This window comes from Corvus hawaiiensis, chromosome 5 (assembly GCF_020740725.1).
Source record: "Corvus hawaiiensis isolate bCorHaw1 chromosome 5, bCorHaw1.pri.cur, whole genome shotgun sequence".
Taxonomy (NCBI): Eukaryota; Metazoa; Chordata; class Aves; order Passeriformes; family Corvidae; genus Corvus; species Corvus hawaiiensis.
This window is the reverse complement of record NC_063217.1, coordinates 56,614,716-56,639,932: the sequence shown is the minus strand read 5'-3', so window position 1 is coordinate 56,639,932 and position 25,217 is coordinate 56,614,716. Positions and strand designations below refer to the sequence as shown.

General features: G+C 40.4%; 1 long non-coding RNA gene across 1 annotated transcript in view; it reads left to right on the top strand.

Moving 5' to 3' along the window:
- The window catches only part of LOC125326782, a 146,789-nt gene that overhangs the window by 26,492 nt on the left and 95,080 nt on the right, over nucleotides 1-25,217 (top strand). The window contains exon 2 of the long non-coding RNA XR_007203993.1: nucleotides 13,051-13,190. This is a non-coding gene — a long non-coding RNA (uncharacterized LOC125326782). The remainder of the gene's footprint in view (nucleotides 1-13,050; nucleotides 13,191-25,217) is intronic.

Genomic DNA, 25,217 nt, shown 5'->3' with positions numbered 1-25,217 from the left:
AAGTTATTTTTCAGTTATTGTTTTGGGGTTTTTTTGGGTTTTTTTGTATTCTTTTTTTTGGGGGGGGTGGTTGGGTTTTTATTTGGGGTTTTGGGGGGTTTGGTGTTTTTTCGGGTGTTGTTGATTGCTTGATTGGTTTTGGTTTTTTCGGTTTTGGTTTTTTTTGAGTTGCAATTTTAAGCTCATGACTCAGAATTTGTCTGAGAAGAAAGCCTTGGAAGCTGCTTGAAAATTGATATCACAAACTTATAGGGCCAATAATTGAAGTGTTTTCTTGAAAACTGTAAAATCAAATTAGCAACTCAATTTGCTTAGGATTTTCAAGTGGGGAAAAAGAAAGGGCACTCCTATTTTTGTCTGTGATCACTGCCTTGAAGATAAATGACTTTGCTCCTTGCTGTAGGCCAGTGTACATAGCCTTAGCCACTACACAACCTTTTTTTTGGTTGTAATTGATTTTTTTATGAGGAATTTTCAGAACAATTTCAAACCCAAATATTTTCCCTCTACCCTTTTATTTCTTACTTGCTCCCTGGCTGATTTGGCTGTCAGTGTAGTGCACTGACAAATAAATCATTGTCAGGGCTCTGTTCCCCAGTGCACAAGAGCCAGGAGTCCCCAACTAACCCTGCAGTCATGCAAAGGTCCTTACTTCACAGCTTTATCAAGGCTTGCTGACTTTGCAGCATCCCACAGAGAAGGCAAGCTCACTACATGAAAGACAGTATCTTCTGTACTCGGGAAAAATAGACTGGGAACCAAGGTGCTGCACGAATACAATATTTAACACAGACAGTGTAACTCCTTTTGCAGGGCACATGACCTGATGGGTTAAGCACTGCAGAATGAGCTGGGTGACCAAAATGTGAGGATGTTCTCTGTGACCTTGAGCAAGCAGATTCCTGTAATCATAGCTCAGTTTCCTTTCTTGTTTCATGGCACAGTTGCTGCACACTTGGAGTAAAGAGCAGGCCCTTGGTATCAGGCTTTCCTATCTGATTTCATGCAGGTAGTGCTAATAAGCCATACTGGAAAAACCTCTTTTTCTGACAATTCTGGGGCCAATTTCTGTCTCTCAATGTTTACTAATCTATGGCATCTCATAATTCTGCTGATATTTTTTGAGGCTTTTGCTGGAACCTCAGAAAATGCTAGTTTATTGCTAAATATTTTGCCTTTGCCCCTTTTCACAAATATTGAAATTTCAGATCTGGCATCCTGCAGAGGGAAACTTTAAAATACAGACACGTTTGGTGAAACTAGATGAAAACCAGCAAAGCTTAAATTTCAGCTTTAACTGATCATGTTAAATTCCCATATACTCACAGAAAATGAGTATGTGGGAATTTTCTGTGATGCTGTTTCAGTTTAAGCATGCTAGTGCAGATTTTATGGGGTCTGGGGGTTCCTGTGTGCTGCAATATTTTAATGTTTTTAACTTCTTGCTGTACTGCAGACATTTGTAACAAGCAGAAGGCATCAGATGTAGAATAGTGATCTTTTGAACTGCTGCTAAAGTAAAATGTGCTAAACTGTAGAGTGAAAGGTGATGTCACAATCAGCCTTAGAAATTTCACTTCATTCGTTTTTTCAAGGATAAGAAACAGATGAAAGAAAACCTCTTTTTTTATTATTTTTCTAGTTACTTTCCTCACTGAGAAAAATTGCAAATTCACCTTTCAAGATGAATTAGAAATCTGTCCTAGCCACTTGCTGAAGGAGGGCCAAAGAACAAACACACGAATATTTGAAGTGTAGAAAAAGTATGCTAATATGGCCAAGTTTGGAAAAAGGTAATCTAAATTAAGCACAAGGGGATAGAGAGACAGCAAGGATGTGAAAAGACAAGGAGCCTTCAGAGAGTGCCTCTAACTGATACCATGTTTACTTTGTTAAAAATGGGGAAAGCAATCTCTGTCTGCATTTTATCAGTAAATGAGAGTTTTAATAATAAATTATCTATGTGATTGCTATTTTATTTCTCTTTGCAAGGAGAGAGGTTCTAAAAGGAAAAATATTTCCCTAAGTAAAGTGTTTCTCTGGTGGAAAGCAAAGAGGAACAAGTCCGGATTTATTATTGTCTTTAATTTACGGAGTGTTGGATTTCTGTGGGGGTTCTTTGGGTTTTTTGGAATGGATAGAGAGAATTGTTGTCTCATGATTGAGTAGTGTGCATTTAGCACCTTTGCCACAGTCACTGTGACATTAGCAGTTCAGGAAGCACTGCGGGTTGGAATAAAACTATAATCTTCTAATCCAAGTCAGTGGTTGGGTCAAAATCAGTGTGGGGCCACAACTGAAAAAAAACTTGAGTGTGATCAGCAAAAAGGGAGTCATTGGTGTATGACATGATAATATTTGTGCGTCTGTGATTAAACTGAGTACTCCAAGAGGCAGATGGCCAGTGGGTGAATGCACTTTACCTTTCACTGCCCTTCTCCTGATCATCTGTGCTTGGGAATATAAGATTATCTTGGCTCTCTTTCTTGCTGTTACCCCACTCACTCTCTCTCTCTCTGAGGATGGCAAGCACACATTCCTCAGAAGGAGAGCACACATGCAACCTGTGAAAATTACTAGGAAAGCTGTGGAAAGGATTGGTGTGGTAGCATGGCTGGGAGATAGCAGCACTTGTGTCAAATTAGTGAAAGAACAATGCTGCAAATTCAAAACAGAATTAGGAGGACAAATCTCATTTTGCTGGTAGTGTTGCATCTGTCCTAAATTTTGGAAGTTCTGTCTGGAGGAGTGTAATTACATGCCTGAAAAGAGGTCTTAGTTGTCTGACCTTAGGTCCTGTAATTTTCATTTTGTGCTTATATTCACCTAAGAAAGGAAGAGTATGCCTTGGGATGCATTTCTTGTTAGGATGACCATTTGTGCCTTTTTGCCATCTTCTGATTCTCATTCCATTCCAGTGTTGAGCATGAGTCCCTTGCTTCCCTGTAGGAAGAGATAGATGAGCAGACATGTAAATGAACCTTCTGTAACTCTTGCACAGGATTTCATAGTCTGTCACAGAGGAGCAATCGTCTGTCACATTAATATGGTTCTTATTACAGTATTTATGTCAAACCCCCTGTCTTTCATCATTTTCATTAGCATGAAAAGTAAGGTTTTAACAACTATGGTAATAGGTAATAATGTAGCATTAGAACATAAATCTAGTGACGATACAGATACCCATAAAGTGACAGGGAGGTGTTATAATTTGCTTCCAGCATTTATTTTGGGGACAGATTTGTGTAGGTGGCTTAATTTTTAGGAAGTATTCACTATAATTATCAGAACTAACAGGAACGCTTGGCAAAGGGGAAAAGGAAATCTTTGGGTTGCAATTAAATTGAAGATGAGAGGTAGCAGTTACAGCTACAAGTTACCAACTTTCTGATGGTGCTTGGCACACGTTCCCTTCCTACTTCTGACCGACATGTGACAAAACCTCACAGTTACAGAAGGGTTCATTGCCAGAATCTCTGACTTTGGTACAGGAAGGACACTTTATATGCAGTGTGTATTCACAGGCATAAGTGGGATAAACTGAAGTGAACCAGATCATTGAGTTAAATAATTTAAATGTTAGAATATGCTTTATTCACAGTCAGAACTGTGAGGTACTTTGCAAAGATAGTGGAGCCCCTCCTGAGCAGAGGAGAAATTGCTCAGTCATGAAAATTTACCTAAAGAGCCAAGGTAAAGGCAACCATTATTTGGAAGAATAGGACCATTCAGTGGACCTGCATCAGACTGAGAAAACACAGAAAGGAACAATTTCCCTACACAGTAAGGAAAGGAAAAGTACTTTAGTTATCCAAACTAGCACTTGAACACACTGTTACAGTTAATTTGCGAGGTAATGGAGTGTTTAATGGCTTCCAGTGGTCAGGAAGTTGGTTTTAGAAAGATTGTGGGTGAGAAAACTCTGACCCATCCAAAGCATCCCAGTGATTTACAGCGTTTGTAGGCTGCACAGTGCATTGTGCTGCTGTGAAGCCCCAAGCTAGCGTCCTCTGCTCTGATGCCAGCACTGAATGCAAAGCTGAGGTCTCTTAGCAGTGCTGCTATGGATCTAGAGAGTCCTGAGCCCTTCAGATGTGCACATGTATCAGCAGGCTCAGATCTTAAGGACTGTACACGCCCCTGAGCTCCTTTCCACAGGAATAACCCATTTGTTTTGGGCGTGGCGCTGGTTTTCACCCTGTAGCTCTGTCTTCTCTGGCTGAGCTCTGGGATCAGACACCTCATACTGGTTCATACCTAGTCAGACCACATGCCACCACCTGCAGCCATCTTGTGCATGATCAGGTAATGTTTGTCCAGGGCAATCAAGTCCTAGTTTTTGGATCAGTCTAGCATAGGTGATGATGGGATTTTGCTTTCACTGCTGACCTAATGCTTTCAGAGGGCTGAAATGTGACTTCCCACATTGTGGTTTGGGAGCAGGCTCCATCACTCTTTTCTTTTTCTTTATATTTTCCTGGTAATGGTTTCCACATATTAAAATGCGTTGTGCTGCCTTGGAAAGAGGGAAAGCAGAGGGACACCGATCTCTTCTCTGTGGTGCTCAGTGAAAGGACCTGAGTGAATGGCCTGAAGTTGTGTCAGGGGAGGTTTAGTTTGGATATTTAGGAAAAGGGTCTTCACCCAGAGCATGGCTGAGCACTGGAACAGGCTCCCCAGGGAACTGGTCACAGCACCAAGCCTGACAGAGTTCCAGAAGCACCTGGATAACGCCCAAAGACTCATGGTGTGATTTTTGGGGCTGATCTGTGCAGGGCCAGGACTTTGATTTAGATGATCCTGGTGGGCCCCTTTCAGCTGAAAATATTTTGATTCCTTGGGTAAGAAGCTGGCAGCATGAGGTCTGCACATGAAGATGGTGAAGCTTCATCAACTGGGATATGAATTTATCACATGTGAACTTGTGAACTCTCTTTCCCTGTGCAAATCCCTGCACCCATGTGAGAAATGAGACAACTCTTAAAAAGATTAATTTATTGAAAACAGAAAAATTGGAAAATTACAGAAATCAGAAAAATATAAAAATTTGGGATCCTATGGCTCAGTAGATGGTATGCCCCAGGAGCGCAGGGATATGAGATCTTCTGGCTGAGACAGCACTAGACCTCAGGTAGAGAAAAAGAACTTGCAGTGCTGGGCTGACTTTTAAAAAAATTACTAAAAGCCCCTTAAAAGGGGTAAGGCTTTGAATGCCCCAGCACCGATGTCTCCCACAGCTAGTCTGGAGAGAGCAAGAGGGGAAAAGAGAAAAGAGCCCGCCTCTCGGCTTCATCCTTTTTATAGTTTTTGCTCCGCCCCCAATCTGCCCACAGCCCGCCCACAGCCCGCCCCTTCAGTCCAAAGCGATTGGTGCTTTCCCTTTGATGGATCATCTCTGTCCACCGATGGCTCATCGTTGTCCGGGGGGGGGGGGGGGGGGTGGTATCAGTTTGAGATAAGGGGAATACAATACCTTCGTTAAAATTCAGGTATTCAGGTTGCCATGGAACTTGCCTGCAGAGTAATGGCTCTGTAGCTAAAAATAGCTGCTGGCTATTAAGACTGGGTGGGGGTTTTGGCCTTGGAATCAAAATGCAAGTGAAACACCTACAAAAAGTATTAAAATACATCCAACACACCTCAAAACACTTGTAAAAGTATACAGTAAACACAGGAAAGGTAACTCTTATGGTGTACCAGTGGTTTGAAGTTTAAGGGGCAAGTTTGTGATTTTTAACTGGGAAAATTTTAACTGGGAAGGGTGCAACTCTATTAATAAACTACTTTAAACAAATGAAAACACTGGTAATGGAACTGGATTTTTGTACCTGGGCTGATGGGTTAATTGTAACATTCAATTTAAAAATAATTAACTCAAAATTAATTAATTAAAGCACTTAATATGCAAAGACCAAGCACAAATAGGGATTTCATGTATGACACCCAGCACGAGTATTTGGCCAGTGGGTTCAACAGCTGTCCTGGTAGTTTAGGCTCCTTCTCAGTGCACCGAACTGCTCAAGCAGACCTCTGGTTAGTGGCAAGGTGCATTTGTCAACTGCAGCCCTTTTTTCCTGCTCGTGAGTTAATCAGTCTTTGTCACTTGTGTAACTGAGCTGGCTGTTACTGCGGTTGATTTGTGATACAGAACTTTTTTGTCTGGTAGAAATCAGAGCAATTTGCAGATGAAGGTGAGTGCTCTCATCCCCATTTAACTGATGGGAAAACAGTAATGAAAACCAATTTCTGAGAAGCAGCAGAGCTGATAGTTAGCCATTGGGAATAAAATCTTGTCTCCTACCATCCCTGTGGATGCTTCATAAATTTCAAGTGAGCCTAATGTGCAGTTTGAGATATGTTTTGATATATATCCTTTTGACAGACAAATCATAGCCTATCTTTGTGTTTCCAGATAGGATGAGCCTGATTCTTTCTAAAATGAGATTTCCAGAGAATATTCATGTTCACAAAACCAAATTCCACTTAAGTATTCTGCAATAGCTGTATGTTTAAGCACACACTCTTGCCTGGTAGCTTGTTCACTACAACATTCACAGAAATAGTTGGCAACCTGGAATTGGATACAGTCAAAGGAAGTTCACGTGAAGTAGACAAATAATTGCCTGTGCAGCGGTTAGCATCAATTTACCTAATTTTCAAAATCCAAGTTCATGAATAATGAACTGCCTTTGTTATCTTTGTCATCTCTTTGTTACAGCGTAGTAGATGAGCACAGAAGCATGTGGAATCCAGGCTATTAGCTAGTGCCAGCTGTTTGTGCCCAGGGAGAGCCTGGCTCACAGCATGTCTCTGCCCTTTGAAGGACACATGGAGCAAAACGAATGCTTGTGTTATGCGACTAGAAAGGCTAAGAGGATGGCTGGTTACGCTGTCAAACTTTCAAAATATTGTTGCACAGACAACAGGTTCTGCAAAGTCCGTTCCAAAACGACCAAGCAGTTTCAATTTACTCTAACAGGCTGAAGTTAAACACCTTTGGCTTTGCAATGGGTTGATTCAGCCCCTATTCTCTAATTGTGCTGGACCTTCCAGCAACTGTGACTGAAGTTAGAAAATCTCTCCTTGCAGCCATTAACTCCTGTGCACATCCACATTCATGCTTAGCAGAGTGACAGTCACCTTTGGGCAGTGTGTGCCTGCACATCCAGGTGTGCCAATCTGCTGGGATTTATACTTCCATTCCCTGGACGCATTTGCAGGGTGATATGTGCATGTTGTGAAAGACAAGCAGGAATAAATGCTGCAGGCTTTTTAATAAAAATGTTAGTGCCTCTACATTTGCTCAGCAGTGTGGCCTGATTATGCAGGAGCTCTGAGGCTTATCCCAAGATGATGATTTTTACATCAAAAGTAGATTAATGGAAGTCGACAGCCTTGTGTCCATCCAAACACAGTATGAAATGATAATAAGTGTAGAATTGCTAGTCAGTAGGGTCTCATGTCACATACTCAGACTAGATAAATGATGAATATGTAATGAAATTACATAGAATTGAGACAGATGGCTCTAGCTTTTCATAAATGCATACATCTTCACAATCAGATAATAATGCCAATGTGTGGAAGATCAATTGGGATATAACAACTTTGAAAAAGAAAGTAATTTCTTTGCTTTCACTTTCAGATGTGCATTTAAATAAGAATCAAGTTTAATTTAATTATAATTTTTTTCATCATGAAATTAAGCACAAAGAAGAAAAGACACCAAGGGGAAAAAATACAGGGACACTTTAATCTTATTTTGCTTTGAATTGTAGTTATTTATCCTAGTGCCTATAATGAAATACCATTGCCAAAAAGAAAAGACAATTATTTTCTCTCCAATAAACATTAAGATAGATTGATGATCACTGCTATAAAAAGGATTAAATGAAATTCTTGACACCTTTTCAGCAAGATGTCAACTTGTTCCTAAGAACTCCAGTTATGAGGAAGCTTATAATACAGTCCACTTGTTATTGATAGGGATGTTTAATATTTTACTGACTATTTAAGGTGCAAATTCCTTGAGATAAATCAACTTCTCATCCTCTCTCTGGATTTTACTATTTCACTAGAGGTACATCTTTCAGGGAATTGACATGATTGACTAGGGACATAGTGTAAAAAATATCATTTGAAATAATGTCATTACCAAAAAGGAAGGAATTTTGAGAACAAAATAATTATGAAGCTCATTAAATTCACAGTTTCTGCGTATCGCAGATTAGTGAAAGAGTAATGGCAGTAATGCAACACATAATTTTGCATGCTGGTTGTGTATTATCTGAATTACTGTCACTTTCTTTGAATTTAAAGTCCTTGCTTGTGTAGATAAACAAATATATCTGTCCCTCATTTGCATGGGGTTTAGGATATTTTCAGGTGAAGCGAAAGTAACTTTCAGTTTTCTGCAGTCTATCAGCCCAACTTTGAATAATAGTTATAATGAAAGAATACCTGCTGAGATCTGAGGTGGTAGGTGCCGTGCCAACACACAACAAGGGTACTACAGGTATGGAGAGTTTGTAATCCCTTGTCTCCTGATGAGAGTTCTTGAGTTGGGAGGGAGGAAATGGGTAAAAGCAGTGCTGGGTGGGAGTACTAGGGGTAGTCCTCTGACACTCTCACAGGAAAAGCTTCAGGTGAGATATTACCTTGTATGGCTGTGGAGATCTGGAATCAGCAGCCAGCACAAGAGAAGGAAAGTCAAGTTTAGGATGCAGTTTGGGGTTCAGCTCCTAAATTGCCTTGATGTCTTCAGAAGATGACACGAATCCCTGCAGTGGCCTTGCGTGCAGACTATGCTGTTTACACCGAGGAACAGAAAAATGAGGCTCAGAGCAGTGGACTTGGAGGCTTTTTGTGCAACCATTGGAAAAAAACCAAAAATGCAAGTTCCCTTTTAGTACTATCTGTGCTCAAGAAACAGGTGTTTTCTCAACTCTGCATTTTTCCAGAGCCTCCCAAATGTTATTTCAGCAGTCTTTGCAGGAAGTTACTGCTGGGTGTTGGCTTGTGGTGGAAGTGGGGCAAAAGGCCTGCCCCTGTCAAGCTGGAGGGCACCGATGCTCCCAAGGGAAACCCTTACTGGAGCAGTAAGAATTTCTCCCTCATAGGCTATTTGCTGCAGAGTCATCATAACAGGAGCATGTTTCTCCTTCCACCGTTTGCCACTTCCTCAGTGATTCCAAAAATCACTTACAGCTGACTCAAGCCAAGTTACCTAAAGTTGGAGGCTCCCTAATAAGACTTAAGCACTCTTAAAGCAGAAACTCTGTATTTACCTTTCAAGTGGAAGGATCACTGACAGTCTAAAATATTTTAGTGGTATCAGTATTTGCCTTCAGTCTGCATTTACATGCAGTCATGGAGAATCTGGGGTAAGATCTTAAAAGATCACTTTGTGATATTGCCTCAAGAAAATTTCTTTTTTGTGAATCATAACTGTGATAGTTTATTGATCAGATTAAGCCAACTTTCAAAAGAGAAGATAATGCCATACATTTTACTTAAGATGTTTGTGCAACTGCTAAACAACTGAATGTCAGTGAGCAAATGCCTTGGTGGTGGCAAGTGGAGAGTGCTCTTTTCTCAAAGATATCAAATCTTTCATTTTTTATTGATGCTTTTTAGAAGCAAAACAGTGTTTTCCATTACAGCAAGTCCTCAGCTGCCTTAAAAATCAGCAAAGATGGAGAATTCCTGGTCTGTGCCCCAGGAGCAGCCTACCCTCCAATTGTATATGGCCTGTAACCATTTAGTTTTCTGGGCTGCAGCAGATCTATACTATCAGGGGCATTGAAATATGGTTGGCCAAAGGTGGTAGAAGGAACTCTTGGCTCTCACTAAGGAGAAAATTTGCCATCTCTGTGGTACAGCAAGAAGGAAAAATATAAGGGAAAACCCTTATTTCTATACTTCCACTATATAGACAGGAATGAACACAGTTTTCTCTTCTGACCATGGATTATGGGTGCTATCAAAGACAGGCTATCCTATAGGCACAATTCCCAGTAAACAGACCTTACAATTTCTGTCTTTGTAGTGAGAGAGATCTGCAGGAACCAGCAGAAGGTGTCAAAGCACATTGGTGTTTACCACCTTTTGGTCAGTCACACACACACACCCCCCCATACCCACCACACTCTGTTTCTGGCATTTCTCATGCTTCAGCATGACTAAGAAAGACCTTTTCTTCCTCTCCATTCCCAGTCAATGATGCTACAATGATGTAGAGTAGGCAACACTTCATGGAGCTGGGCGGACTTTGGTGGAAGCTGCTGCTGTGGGAATCCCAGAGCTATGTGACATAGGAAGCCTGACTATTAAAATCCTCAAAACAACAGAGGCTTAAGTTTACTTGGCTCATTTGAAAGATAGGTAGAAGAGGAAAGGAGTTGAAAACTTAGACAAAATGAGTTCAGGAGAACCCTTGATGTGATGGTAAGTATCTTTTCAGGGCTTCGCTTGGATACTTCGAACATCTGTTAGCAAAGGCCAGCACTAGTAAATACTCATTAGCAAAAGGCAGACTATTGCTGTTGGCTGGTTTTGTCCCTACTTTCTAATAGATGCATGCATCTCTGCAAGTGAATATTGGAGTCAGTGAAGCTGCATGGTATTAGGCAGTTTCCTGCATGTCTCTTTGCTGCTGAAAATGTGGTGTTTTCTTTTCCTTTCCTCCACCTCCCTCCTTCCTCCCCTCCACATTAGCTCTGGCTTTAAAGCTGTTTAGCTAAAACTCAAATAAAGGAATATGCTAGAATTGGAAAGATAATTATAAGGTCAAAATCCCTCACACACCACTGGATTCTCTCCGTCCTGATGTGGATTCTGGATTTGTCTGTGAAAGCAGAGAAAAAGCTTTCTTTGGTGCATTGTCATTAAAACAGTTAGAATCTGCAAATCCTGTACAGTTAAGACAACAGCAGGATTATGTTTGAATCGTAAGAATGAGCAATGTGTTCTGCTTAATTACAGAAGTTACAGAGGAAAAGGATTTATTGACTGCCCCATCCTTCACCCCTCTAGTGTAGGATTGTTCTCTCCATAGTGCTTCCTAAGTCCTTTTCTTTCCAATGTTATGTGCACCACATGATGGATCATCCACAGCTTAGCTGGAGGTCTTGCAGCAGTTCTTAATGGGTTAAAAGGTGTAGTTGAGCCTGCTAGCTGCTAGCAGATCATGTTCTCAATGTGGATTTTGGGAAATTGCCAAGACGTGCTCATCTGGGGCTATCAAGCTGGAGAAAACAATGGTGTTTCAGCTCACTATCAACATGTTTTCCCTGGAACTTAGCTTTTACCTTGGTTGTCTCAATTTCATCAAAGAGCTTTTCCTCATTATTTCCCTTTGAGGGTTCAAAAATAGTTCCCCCCATCACTCATGTTCACAGCCTCTGGTTTCACAATCTTTCCCAACTGTTTTGTTAATGTGGACTTTATCTGTAAAATGGTGCTTATCTTTGATCACACTTCAGCTGGTAGGAAATTTCCTGCTAAAATCTTCTCTTTTGATAAAGCCCATTGCAGGAAGCCTTGGAATTATTACAACAAATCCCCCCAAACCAAAAACTGAACTTGATTTTTCTTTCTCTATTTCTTCCTTAACTCCCTCCCCACCCCCAACAGAAATCTTTCCTTCTTATTTAAATTTCTGGCGGCTTATGGATAGTATTTGGTGTTTTCTTTTTTCCTGAATAGAAGGCTGAAGTTCTTTTTGTACATGAGAAGACTCTCTCCCTGTCTCTATCTAATAGCCTGCACAGATTTGTGGCAGCAGCATGCCTTCTCCCAGGTGTCAGATATAAACCCATATTAACACATTTTGGCTCTGTCTCCTTCTAGATGCATCATTGAGAAGCACATGAGAAATTCAGGCCAATACTTTCAACTGCAAACCCACTGTTATTTCTCTGTCTAGGCTCTTGGTTTTGTCCATCCAAGGTCTTTCAGTATCATTACTTTCAAGTTTGTATTTTTACTAAGGTTAGAAGTGTTATTCTACCCTCCTGAAGTTGCTCTGCATATTTCTGATAAAGGTGTTTTAGTGGCTTCCCCCCCCACAAACAGAAGTTTTAATGACAAGCTGTCAAACCATGGAAATGCTTTTCTTGTAACCCTTTCGGGTTTCCAGTTTTCAATAACTGCAAACTCTTCCAGTTTTTGTCTACTCCAGAATGAAGAAAACTCCTAATTTGAGGAAAACAAACCCAACTCCTCTCCCTAAAACCACCAACCCCTCCATGAGTAGAAAAACTCTACACACTTAATATATCCTGAGAAAAATAGTTGACATTTTCTGAACAATATCTGTGCCATTCCAACTGACTCCGATTTTGATCTTGTGTCTCTACACTTCCTTCTCTCTCTGTAAACGTGAGTTTGTTATATTTTTGCTCCCTGACATTTAAAGTGTCCCTGACATTCACATTGAATACTGTCTGTAAAGTGTTGTTATGAAGATGCTTATTCTACTTTAAAGTTGCTCTGAATGCAGGGATAGAAACATTTTCAATTTTGATTCTTAAACCAAGCTCCTTATAGACTTAAGACTAAAAGAGCAGACGGTAGAAGTACTGAAGTCCGGTTCCAGCTGATGTACTGTTAGTACAGCCCTTCAGAAAGGAGCCCAGTGAAAGAAGAGCATTTTGAAGTTCCACTGCTGTTTTTGAAACACACATAGCTTTTTAATGAATACAAAGGGCCCTTGCTGCTCTGGTTCGTGCTGCTCATCTCTGCTTCCATCTCCAAGGAATGCTGTTTCTTGGCTGAGCCAATCACTGGCTCTGCAATCTAGCTGGGTTTGTAAAATGAAGATCTATCTAGTTTAAGATTAGCTCTGTGAGGTGTGTGCTTTGTCTAACCCCATGTGCCCTCTGTGGGCCAAAAAAAGAGTAAAACCAAGCAAGACTCTTCCAGAAGGAAGTTCATCCTAAAACAGGACTGGATGAGATGCCTGTGTCTCCAGTACCTACTGAAGGAGCCTAGGCCAACTAATTTATACAAGAGCTAAATCTCCCTCTGTCATTCTGCCCTGTGTTACAGCTTCTGAATCGATCCCCAGGAATTCTGTGTGCTCAGTCATGTGCTTGTGGTACCCTGGAATAATTTCAGACAAGTATTGTGATGAAAACAAGAAATCCACAGAGACATCCTAAGAGAAATATGTTACTTTTCTGGAACCGGTAAGTAAAATAAGTGCTGCTTTGGTTACTCTGAAAGGTTGAACAGATATCTAGCTTAGGGTATCTCTTTATGGTATTACCTTAAGCTATCTAGGAAGAGAGAAGATTTAATCACCCCTCTAGGTTATAATTTCACTTCCCAGTAGAAAAAAATCCTGGGACATTTCTTTATGAAAGCATTTGCTATGACAAGGGGTGTCTTTAAAATGATTAGAGGGCCATTTGCTACAGCGATCAGTCAATGAGAAGAGGGAGAAGTTAACTTTATCAGTAGCCTGAAGTATAATTCTGGAGTTGCACTCTGCCAAAGTGGAAGAAAATGAAAGGCTAGTGTAACAAATCCATGGAAGAAGCTGGGATCACAAAGCGACCATCTTTTCTCTAAACTGGATTAGCCAGAGGCAAAATGCTTTCCTCAGTCACTGATTGCCAGACCTTTTTTTTTTTTTTTTTAACCAGAAAGCTTTAGAAAGTGGATAAAGACAAATTTTCTGCTTCAAAGTGTTCAAATATCAGTTCCTGCAGGCACTCTCAGGGGATTATAGTATTGTTTAGAAACTCACTGATTGGGGGATTTGGAAACCTGAACTGCAGGACTGCACTCATACTAGAAAATTGTTATTGGCAAAGTAGCAGCAGTAGTAGCTCTTTGGCCAAGTTTCTTTGACTTTGTAAGGAGTTCAAGGCCCCTTTAGAGAACCAATATCTCAGGCTGTAGGCAGCATCAGGGCTAAGAAGTTCATAGGGCTTCATTCTCTTGCTGCAGCAAAGTGGTTTCTCCACCAAACAGCTCACTAGCTTTGATGCTACTCACTTGCTTTCATGTTACTGGAAACTTCTACTACGGTGACTGAGCCAAGGCAGGACTTTTTCCCTCAGCTGTGATGTGCAGAGTCCTGTGTCAATGCTAAGTCGTTGAGACCTTCCTTTTCTCTGGAGCTCTCATTGGAGTTCTGTAGGAAGGATATGTATTAGAAGGTAAATGCACATGCTCTATTTTGGTATCCCCTTGAAGGAAATTCCTTTGCCAGTGCTTCCTTTGGCTCACCCAGTCTGCTCATCTTCACGTGGGAAGTTATTTGTAAAACAGAGTTTTGATAGAAGTATGAAGCATTCCTCACCAGGCTGATGTTTGGTAAACCACCAAGCAGTACTGTGTCCTGGAGGTATCACGAGGGTATGTGGTGACTGAAGATTGAGCTACCAACAGTGATGGGAAGTGTTTTAAATAAGTTTATTTAGTTAATATTGAAACTACAGCTTTAAAATAACCTGTTTCTTGTGTCATAACTCTCAGCAAAGCCCACATTCCCTTTTGGTTATCTGTCAGACATTTTTATGGTCCCTGCCACTTGCTTGCAAGCTTGGAGACAGAAAAATAGGACATCAAATGTATTAGATGGGGCTGTGTTTCCTGAGAGCAACCCCTGCCTTCTGTCTCATTTCAAGTGTGGGCACTTCCCCTAATTTATGAATGGTAGCTGTTTATATCCACAGTAAGAGCGAGCGTTCTCACTGATATAAATTGATCCAGTGCCACTGCAGAGCTTTAGTCCCTCTGCAAGGAAAATTGCAAGCACTATGGTCATTTTGAGTAGGAGACATTCCTCCAAATTGGTGACAGTTCACAGCTTAAATTACCTGATTATTCCAGTCTGACCCATGGAGATATTGACAACTTTTAAAAGCTTATTCTAACAATTTACATATCTGGGTAACTTAAAACATTATTTGTTTTGTTTTAGTGGTTTTCTTCTTTCTAGTTAAAAGCCCTGAAAATAATAAACCCCTGTCAGTCTGGCAGAAAAACCTCTTCTTTCTTCATTAAAACCGACAATAGTCAGAACGTCGGGTCTTAAGTGAAAACCATAATTTTTTTAAATCTTAGGTTGGATTCAGCAAAGGAAGAAAAACAACTCTTTTCCTTAAAACAAAGGGAAAAAAAATCCATAAATTGCCATGAAATTTCAAGTCTGGTATGTGACAGGTCTGCAGTTTCAGAAATGGGAGTTTTACACTTCTGGAAAGCCATGATCCCATAGTGACAGCCTCCCCATCACGAAGTATTCCAGTCTTGTCAAAGAAGCTTTGAAAGGAACAAATGCTATTTCATCAGTATCTTGAAAAGCTCGGTTTTAGTTGTGTTTTGTGTATGCTTTAAATAACATAGAGAAAGTGTGTTACATGATGGCCTAGCAATTAAAGGGCACAGTTGGCTGTCATCTTTGTAACACTGCCTTGCTGGTGTCTGTCGAGCAGCCAAAAGTTTTTTGTGTTGCTGAGCACAGAATTTCCCCACAGGCAAAATCCCATTCAGACAGGACAAAGAGTTTGTTCCAAGTTGTGCTGTCCCTTTTTTTAGGCATCTTCCAAAAATTAGGCCAGAAGGGATATTCCAGCATCTTGCAGATGGTGCATGCATTTATTTTGAACGGCGGGCGGCCAGTTTGCTGCCATTCAGCAATCCATGCTGTGGTGACATGGATTTCTGCCACATTCAGATTTTTCTGGTGTTTTGCTATATTTCCAAAAAAAAACCCAAAAAACCCCCTAGTTTAAGAGGGAAAAAAAAAGCAAACTCCACACTGTTGTTGTTATGAGTTTCAAAGTGTAGGCAGTGAGTATAAAGCCTTCATTTCTCTTACATGGTGATACTTTGGTCTTATAGCTAGTTGAGAAGCTGTATATCTGTGTCCCAAGAAACTGTTACCTGATGTCTTAAAATGTTCATGCAGATTGATTCTGTAAGGGGTGATTTCCATTCAATATGCCTTCCTCTTCTCATCTAGATTCAAATATGAGACATAAAATTGCAGCCTCATTTATTTTGTAAAAATCCCCAAAAACACAACCTCAGTTATTGGATGAATTTTGTATTAAGTTCCTATGTATTATTTGATGGTTCTATATATGGTTACTGTATGCCACTGATTCTCTGTGCTGATATTTTCTGGTATTTGTTTTTCTTGTATGTAGAGTTCACCAGAGAAGGCCTGCTTTCCCTGCCTGGGGTGCACGTAACAAAGGATTTCAGTGACTATTGTTAGACTGTCTTTCTTTTTCTCTCCTCCTTATTAATATTCATCCCATTTCAGGTAGTGGTGTACTCTCTATACAGCTACAGTTCATTGTGCACAAGAAATAACATGAAAATATTGACATGGAATCCTGGCCTTAGGGAAGCCCTTAAGTACCATTTTTAAGGGCTTGATTTAGAGCCTAATTAGGAGGTTTTTCTCCTTTCAGAGCCAGGTGCAGGGTACAAGCTGAATCCAGATCCCCTGGAATATGACATTGCCAGGTTGCTGAAGCAACAGAAGGAATAGATGTTGGCTTTTCTAAACCTGCAAGATGGGACTTCACTTAGTGTTAATCTGAGGTCACTAATCTGTTTCTTGCATGTGAAAATACCTGTGTCGCTGACAGACTACAGCTGCATGACCTGGAGAGGTGTGAAAGGAGCTTCAGAGCTGCTCAGTCTACTCACTACCTTACCTCAAATGATGAAAGTTTTCCCATTCCTAATGTTATCCCCATCTTCGTTTCAAAACCCTATGTCCTTCAGACTTCTCTGCACCTCCCAGTGTTGATTTTCAGTCATTAAGGAACTTGTACCTCTATGCAGGTGATTCATTCCTTCTCTATCACTTCTTTTCTGACATTTGAAATTGGATTTTTCAGAGGTACCACTTTCCTATAACTGATAAGGAATGTTTGTTTCTGTCAAGATGGATTTTCTGTCTTGCTCCTCTGCTCTTTCCCTTTATCTGCCCACTTTTGCATTGTTCTTGCAGTTCTTCGTCTTCAGTTTTGACTTTTCTCCCACCCACTTTTCTTGCCTACTCTTTCTCTACTATCTTCTCTGCTCTTCATGTGTCTCTTCAGACTCCTTTCACAGACATTTCTGATGCTCTGCTCCATTACCTGAATCTCTCAGCCTGGAGATGGTGCAGTGGCTATAAAGGTAACAGAAAAGAAAGTCCAGCTCCCTCTTTCCAGCTCTGGCCTGTGTGTCACAGACAGTTCTGGGTCTTTTATTTTTTTCCCAAAGCATGTCGGTTTCATTGGCTTTTTCAGTAGGAAAAATTTTTATTCCTCAAAAGAATGTGTTCAGTTGGTACCAGCATGTGGTTTAAGAGATCTTGGTTCAGGCTGTGGTCACCTGATTTTCATTATTCTGGTCATTATTTCTTGTTAGAGTTTCATTTTTTATAAATTATTAAAGGCTAGTTGAAGGCCAAAAAACTCTAGGCCAGACAAATCATAGCATGGGAATTCACCTGGAACAAGGGTACCACAGAGCATTAATGAATTAGTCACTGGGCTTCCTGCTACTCTGAAGTCTTTAGCTCTTTTATTTTCCAGAAGAAATCTGTTTTCTATTGTGCCATCTCTTCTCTTCCCAAAGTGCAGAAGAAGTAAATACCAGGTTTGGGAGTAGAGAGTTCCCTTCCCCTATTCTCTGTGTGTAGGCATGTGTTTCTTGGGAAGGACCAGATATGGATTAGCCCAAGCTCTGGGGAACACTGTGATCTTTTCTCTGTCCTGTGTAAGTCTAGGGGACTTACAGTTTTCCAGTGGGAATAGAAGTGTGTAGGAAGGGGATTTCTACTGAGAGGGAAAGAAAGGAGAGCTGGAGTCCAAAAATCTTGCATTGGTCACAGCTGAAGAGGGGGCTAGAACAGCAGCCCAGATCATGAGGCTGGATAGGGCAGAGAGAAGTGAAGAAACAGGTGAAACCTGACTAGTGGGCAAAAGGGGAGGGAGGGAGGGAGGGAAAGTATCTGAGTACCGGAATAGCTGAGGTGGCCAGCTGAGGAGATGCAGCAATGGATCAGGCAAGACTCATTATCAGGGAAGATGCAGCCATAGGAGTGAATAGGGGCTGGATCAGAGCACTGGAAGTGGAAATAGGTTGCTGTGGCACGCAGGGCAGAAAAGAGTTGTGCCTGGGAAGGGTTGGAACTCGAAGCTGCATGCAGGGGCTGCTTGGAAATGCTTCAGGCTCTGTGTCAGTGTGACTTAGTGTGATTTTCTATCCTATGCACTTCAGGGCTTAGGGGATGGGCTAAGGGAGAAGGAGAAAGGCAGCCTGCTGAGATCTCACAGCCCTTCCCACCATGAGCTGTGTTGCTGGCCAAGCATCCTTGGCAGGCTGCCATTGTCAGCTGAGCTTGTTGAGATCACATCAGCACCTTTCAGAACTGAAAGAGATCTGAGCAGTGTGGCTCTTTTGTTTAGTAGGAATCGCACAGGAAAAACCATGAGCAGTGATACTGAAAAGCAACATCCTGTTACCTTCCTCTTTAATATAATCTTTTCTTATGTGTGTGTGCTTGACTGTGACTCTCAAAGGATACTTCATTTTAAAAGTTTCTTAGAAAATGCAGCGACGTGAAGTGACTGTACAATCTCACTGCTGTCACTGTACCTTTCATTGAGGATGGAAGACTTTTATCAAGTCTTTAATTTACCTCAAAGTTTTATTCCATCATTGCTCTATTTTCAATTCCATTTTTATAATAACAGGACTTTCTTTTATTTACATTGGTGAAACCTTGAATTCATAAACTGTCAGAGTGATTCTAATGTAGAATAAGGCTTTATCACTGCATATAAATATATTTAGCCTGAGATCCATTCAGAGCAATCTTTTGTGGTTTCAGAATAAACGTAACACTTTTTATGTGTACAAGTCACTAGATTTGAAATGAGATTTTTGACATTCGTTGCCATTGTATAGAGAACGAGGGGAAATATGGGGAATATTTTCCCAGTGTTTAAGGCTGCACCACTTTGAAATAATAAACCATTCTCTCCTACTTCAAAGTAATTTTATAGATAGGTTTAAAGAACACTGAGGGTTTGTCTACTGCATTTGTAATTTTTATACTCAGCCAGAAAAAGACTCTTTGAAAAATGTTTTTTGCTCATTATTGTTTGTATTAAAATACAGTCAGTGGACCGTGACCAGCATCAAAGCCTCAACATGTGTTCTGTGCTGCACGTTGCAAGGGATAGTTCATGGTACAGTTGGATACTTCAGGCAGAAAATGTTTTTTCATTCTTCTTCCCTGTTTTGCAAGCAAGATCATGTCACAACAGACATTCAGCCTCCTATTTCAGTGTCTCATTACCAACTGAGAAGACAGCTTGCTGAGGGAGCTTAGCCAAGGTCACAAAGAAAGTTTACAGCAGAGCCAGGAACTAGACCCAGATTCTAATTAGGTCCAGCAAGCATCAGCTTGGCTAAAGCTTCCTTAAGGATCTTGCCTGCTGCTCGATTTTTCTTTGGGTTGTCCAAGTTTATTGGCAAACTTGTTTGGTCCTCTCCTTGAGCAGATAGGGTAGCATCAACACTTTCTCTTGGAAAAGTTTGGAGAAGTTCTGTCTGGCACTATTAGCTCTGCAGGAAACGTTTCGATCGATTTATCAATTGCACTGTAAAATGAACTGTGCAACTGTTGTATTTTTATTAGAGAAGTGACACAGATGAATTTTGTCACAAGATTTGCTCGATATCTGTTTTACCACAAGTGAGGAGTGCCTTTCAAGTGAGAGCAGCTCTCAGTTATGGATATCCTGTCTTCTTTTTAGTTTTCTTGTCACAGAAAATATATGGTAACTACCAGCTTGCATGAAATTGTTAGCGGCTGAGACTTTCTGACCTGCCTGAAAGAAGTACAGAAAGAGCTGAGGGAACAGTGGCTAGCTTAGCAAGCCTGTGCTTTCAAGCTGCTTTGGTGCATGTAAGGAAAAGGTGAGTTCTGGTGGAATATAACACCACTAGGATGACATTGTGGGTACAGAGGTGGAAATAGCTGGTCACATCCATTTTCCCTATATGAAATATTGACAGTATTCCTCCTGTTAAAAAAAACCCTTTGAGGCTCTGTACTGTGTCTGAAGATCTGCAAAAGGCAGCAGAAAGGAGCAAGTGTTAGGTGAGTAGGCTTAAAGTGAATGTGTCCTGTGTGGAAAATGCCTGTCAGTGCAAACATTGGAGAAAATTGGAAGCACACATGTGCAGCTACCACTTTTCACACAGAATCCAATGGTGTGAGCTGCATCTCCTGTATGTGTTCCATGCACACAAGTGGATGTTTTGTGTTCGTACATCCTCATGAGCCAGTGCTCCCTGTGCACGCTGCATGTGCCTGATGGGGTGGGTGGTTTCTGTGTGTCCTGTGTTCTTGAACACACATTGTCTATAGGCAGTACCTGATCTTTTTCATTTTTATGGAGTCAGGATTCCTGGGAATGCTATTACTGAACATTTCTGGGTCAGCCCTCATCATGATAAATATCAGTGATGTTCCTCCGAAGTCAATGTACTGGCACTGATTTAAGGTTTGACCTCTTCTTACCTATATTCTTTTGTGAATGTGTTTCTGTCACTAATGTACTCCGCTAAGTGCCTGCTAGATATATTGGAATAGGTTGCCAATGGACTTATTTCATGGTTGCTTTTAGAAAATGCATTTCTTGGACTATTTTTGATTATCTTTGTTCTCTCCTTTCCAGCAGATTGTGCTTTTGATGTGTTTATAATCATGTATTATTCCTTCAAGGTAATGTTTGGAATCTCCTTTCACTTCTAAGGCAAGCTGTCAGCTCTAAGACTGTAACCAGTTTTGCTCTCTTGTTTTGCAGTTGGTTTTTTTTCTTTCTTTCTTTCTGTATTTTTTTTTTGGGGGGGGGGTTGTCTCTGACTTTTGTTGTTGTTGTTTTTCTTTTCTTTGGTGTATTTCCTTCCTTTGCACTAACAGGAGGTTTGTTCTGGCAGATAATGGAATAGAGTCACAATCCCTTAAGTGCAAGTATTTCCTCATTACCCATGGCAACTGGCTATATTTCATAGTACTACAAAGAGATTTTATTTTGCCTGGGTAAAAAGAGCCAGTAATTGAATTTGTACTAAAATATCTAATATACTAAAAAAAAATATTTGCCTACTCATTCTATCCAACACTAGCAGATGGCTGATAGGCACACGGTGCTTAAAACTTTGAAAGAGATTTGTAACATTATAAAAAGAAAAAAATCTGGATGTTTTTGAGTCAGTCTTAATACAAAGTGGAAGATTTCTGCCTATTATGTAGTTTGAATCTAAAGTGTAAGTGTGACAAACCTCAATGACTATAAAAAACTGAAAATGTTTTCTTTTGTATTCCTTACTTGTTTTTTTTCTTTTTACTTGTATGCTGAAGCTCATTGGGAGTGTTATGGTAATTTCATCAGATCACTTGAATGTCACCAATTTCATCCAGAGATGCTTTTCTTGCAGCATCCTTCAGGTTTGGTTTGGCACAGCTGTGACTTTAGCAACAGGCCACCTGGACAGTTTCTTGACACTTGGGCCCATATAGGCAGTGTATTTCAGTGGATTTTTGGTTTTAATAACCAAAAACACCAGTGTGAGAATGATTTGCATAGAAGTAGGCCCAGTTGCTTCCCTAAAGCAGATTCAGGAATATTTTTATTATGGAAATCACTAAAGATGTGTGTAAGGAGGAGAGATGCATATCTCAGTTTATGCCCCAGCAGAGCACCTGGAGCACATTCAGAGCACAGCAAAACATAAAAGCAGGATCCCCTTGCGGACGCTCAGGGAGGGAATTGAACAAACAGAGCATGTTGTGAATGACCCATCCCTTGGATATTTTCCCAACCTCAGGCAGTCTCTGGCAAAGGGTCTGCCTAGATCAGGGGTTACAACCAGGGCAGTGTGTTTACTAGTACCTGAGCAACCTGGACTCCAGAAATTTGGTTAATCCATTTTTAAATTCACTTATTTTTCAGCTTTTGTAATATCCCATTGTGCTGTATGCAAGGAGGACCTCTCATTTCTTTTGGACTTGCTGCATTGTCATTTCCCTGGATGCCTCCATCTCGCTGATAGGAAAAGCAGCAAACAGAAGCAGCTTCATACTCATCTTCTTGATCTTACCGACCTCTGTTAAAATACCCCTCTGCTATCTTCCCTCTGAGCTCAGCTGTCTGTATCTGTAGAGCCTTCCTTTAAACCAGGCAGCCTTGATTATTTTTGATATCCCTCTTTTCTGGTCTAGTGTCCTTCTTTAGATGGGGTGGTGACAAACCTTCATGCTGGTGGACCGAGAACACAGATGGAGGTAATGAGAGTGCTACAAGTGAGCACATCCCTAAATCTTTTTCCACAGTTGTAGCACAGATATCAGCAATAATCATCCCGGTTTTACAAATAAATCCTTCCCTTGGCTGCTTGCAGATCTGATAGTTCATCCTGAGAGATTTAAAATGATGTGATTTTCCTGCACCCTAAGTAAAGAAATCTCAGATGTACGAAATGAAAGATACTGAACTGCCTTTAAATTCCCCATACTTGGAATAAGAAGCCCAAAAATAAAATTAAATACTTGAGTCACTTATTAGGGACAGGGTTTTTCTCTGCCATATCTTGATTTAAATTGAATGTGTCATTTGGCATTAAGCAAAAAGTGAGCTGTATCTTGAAAGACAGCGTAACTCATAAATAGTGTAGCCATAAGCCAGCTGATGGCTTACTTATAACCAGGCAAATCTAATATCCTGCTTTGCTGTAGGGTATGTGATTTTCTCCACACTCCTATAATTGTTTATTGTAGAGGATGGTGAATTTGCCACTTGCCATGAGCTCATTTCTTGTCTTAATGCAGTTAATACAGATGAATATATTTTTAAGGATTCTTTGAAATATTTTAACAGTTTTCTGAATATAATCTTCCCGTGGCAGAGAGAATCTGTGAAAAAAAAATTACTACAGGCCAAATGTTTATTGAATTAGACTATCACTGAGTTTATTTTAAAAGATCCATATGAGGCTTCAGATTTTTTGGCCACTCTCAGAAAGATATACAGCTAGATATGACATTTCTTGCAAAGTAAACTACCTCATAACAAATGGCTTTATTAAAATTTGCTCAGAAAGATTTAAAGGTGAGTGCCAGAAAAATTTATCATGTAACCATATTCTGGCTTCTTTGTCAAGAGAGGAGACAAAAGGTGTATTTCAGAAGCAGCTGCAAGGATTGATATAAAAATTATGTCACATCCATGTGTATATATTTGAACTGAGTATGAAATGCTTTCTCGACCAAAAAATGAAAAATTAACTTTCAGTTGTTTGACAGACATCTAAACATTAGATATTGTAGAAATAATTCTATGAAATAAAAGTAATATTATAGTTTTTAATGCATCTGAATTTAAAAAATTGGAAAAATATATTCCTAGGCCTTTCATAAGTATAAGCATTTGCTGACATCAGAAAATACCTGTTTTGTTGTTTGTTACCAGAAAAGGTTTTATAAATGCCTTCAGGAATAAAGCACCAAAGCCATTTACTCATCTTCGAAGAAGCAGAATAATTGACAACAAAATGGAAAGGTGTACTTTAGAGAGTGATATAAAGTAAGTTGGAGGGAATGGCTTTGCCATTAAAATGCCTTGGTAGTTTCAAAGTTCTGATCTAAACTACTGCTAATGGTTTTTCTTGAAAAACATATTTTAAAAAGAAAAGTGCTTGCAATTAAATGTAAAGTCACATGCAATGCACACACAGATAGGAAGCATTTAAAGAGTTGAAGAGAATTCTGTTTTTCAGAGATTACTTTACTTACAGCTTTGCTTTTGAATGAACCCCAGTCCTTTATGTCAATAGGACTATGTAAAAGGGCCTTCCAGGTAAGTGTGAATCGCTGTACACCTCTACCCGTATTCAGATGTAAGAGCTACTGGTCAGTGACACCCATCACTGATGGAAAAGTGCTCCTGTAATCTCCATTTCTGTGCTAGAGAGAGAAAACTAGAAAAGTCTGGGGCTGGGATTTAGCACTCACCCACTGTGAGTTTCTCCTTTCACTTGCCCTCTTTATGAAGAAGCAGCTACAAATAAAACAAGAGGCTGCTCTACCTGTGAACGGCCATTCTTCATGTAGAACAACCTTGCTCCTTGATTAATAGCACATTTTCCTGTGATTTATAACCATGCCTGCATTTGGGTGGCATCAGAATAGCAAGAAGAAAAGAAAGAAGAGTCAGGTTTATTAATAGGGAAAACATATAGCTGCTTATTTGGTTTTGCTCACAGTCTCATAACCACTATCAGCATAAGAAGCTAAATTTGTCCAAAACACAAAGGGCCCAGGTGAAGATTCAACACTGGCTGGGATGAGACACACTGCATTTCTGGTCCAAGTCTGAGCCCGTGGTTCCAGTCACCAGCACTCCAGCACTGCCCTTGCTGTGCCCTGCTGCTGCACTCTGGGCTTGGTGTCTGGTCTGGTGGGACTTGTGTCTTGTCCTTCTGCTTGGAACAGGAAGTATTTTTAGTTGAAAAGTAGAGGACCATAAAAGAGAGCATGGTAAAGGAGGATAAAACAACAGTGGAAAGTAAAGGAAAGAGACTTTGCTTTAGAAAGAAGTATTGTGATCTGACTTTTGCCAAGGTTCATGGCAGAAGGGCTGTAGCTGTGTTTGATCCTTCTCAAACTGCCTGATGATGGCTTATCTGTGGAGGAGGCATACATGTTTTTTGTGAAAGTCTGATCAATCTTCCATATATTCTCTTTCCCTGTTAGTGTGATTAGTTACCTAGACCACATTTTAAAGCTGATAAAATGGCATAAGCAGTCAGCTTTATGCATTGCTACCTGCCTTCCTAAACGTATTGCAGCAAGCAAGACAAGGCTGACAGTACCAGCTGCAGCTGAAAATGTTGCCTGTGTTGCTCTGTAGCCAGTTTTTTGTGGAGATTTCTATCAGCAATTGCATATGGACATGACTGACAGGTGCAATGGCACCTTTAGCCTTTTACTTTGGAGTTAGCTCTCTCCCCTCCAGCTCTCCATCATTTAGCATACCTGAAGAGGTGTTTCAGATGTGGCCTTAACAGGGCATTGATACTCTTTTACTGGAAGCCCAAACTGACATGTAGACACAAGAAAGAGGAATTTTACCAAGTGCTTGGGTGACCTGAGTCACCCTGCAGTCTCCATTGCTGCAGGG